Source organism: Triticum dicoccoides, chromosome 7B (genome assembly GCF_002162155.2).
Source record: "Triticum dicoccoides isolate Atlit2015 ecotype Zavitan chromosome 7B, WEW_v2.0, whole genome shotgun sequence".
NCBI classification, from domain to species: domain Eukaryota; kingdom Viridiplantae; phylum Streptophyta; class Magnoliopsida; order Poales; family Poaceae; genus Triticum; species Triticum dicoccoides.
Window position 1 is genome coordinate 747,900,515 of NC_041393.1, and position 1,112 is coordinate 747,901,626.

The window sequence follows — 1,112 nt, forward strand, 5'->3', positions numbered from 1 at the left end:
GCCCAGGTTGGCCCCCATGAAGCTCCGCCACTGCCTCTATGCATTGCATTGTGCTAGGATAAGGCATGGCTCGTATAATTCTTCCCGAAACCCCACCTAGTGTGGAAGCTTCTAGCACAAGGTCTGTCCTTAAACCCCATTATCCATTATTTGTTATTTTTTTCCTTTTTTTCATATGTGATTTTTTCTTTTTAATTGATTTTATTTTTCCTTATGATTATTTCTGGGATGTTGGGTCATTTGAATCTTCGTCATGCGGTAGAGAAAGATTTGTCATTCACTATTGAGTTCTTCCTCCGTCCTTGAAAGAGTGTACTTCTAACTTTGTTGAAAAGTCAAACTTTTTTATGTTTGGCCGTATTTATACAATAATAGACCAACATTTATGCAATCAAATTAGTAGCATTAGATTCATGATAAAATATATTTTCGTCATATACCTATTTGGTTTCATAAGCATTGACATATTTTCGCACAAACTCGGTCAAACTTTGATATAGTTTGACCCTCCAACAAAGTTGAAAGTACATTCTTTCAAGGACAGAGAGGGTATGCATATATGTTATATTAGACTGGCAAGGTGTTTAGATATGCATGACACATCAATATTTAAATTTAAATCACCACTCAAAATTATCAAAAGAGTCTTAAAAGGCATAACAATGAGACTTTGGTTTTCCCTCTCCAATTACCTATAGCAATAATAAATCATAAAAACATATATGGAAAAGTACATCCACGCAAAATCTTCTAACAATGGCTACTAATTTTTTTTATGCTTGGAACTTTATACGGACAACAACAACTAAATTTTTGTCTCGAAGACCATGCCAAATTTAAAAGCAACACATGAAAAATATATATAAATGTAGCCGCGCAAATGTGCGGGTCACACTCACAGTTATATGTATTATATAGGACTGAGAGGAAGTACTATGTACTCCCTCTGTAAAGAAATATAAGAGCGAAGTAGTGATTTAAATACTCTTATATTTCTTTGCGGAGGGAGTAGGAGGCATGAAAGGTTTTCTTTCTTTTTTCCAAAAATAGAATAAGGTGAGAGTGAACTTTCAAAAAAAATTGTAATAAAAAGAGTTGGTAAATGGGGTTGA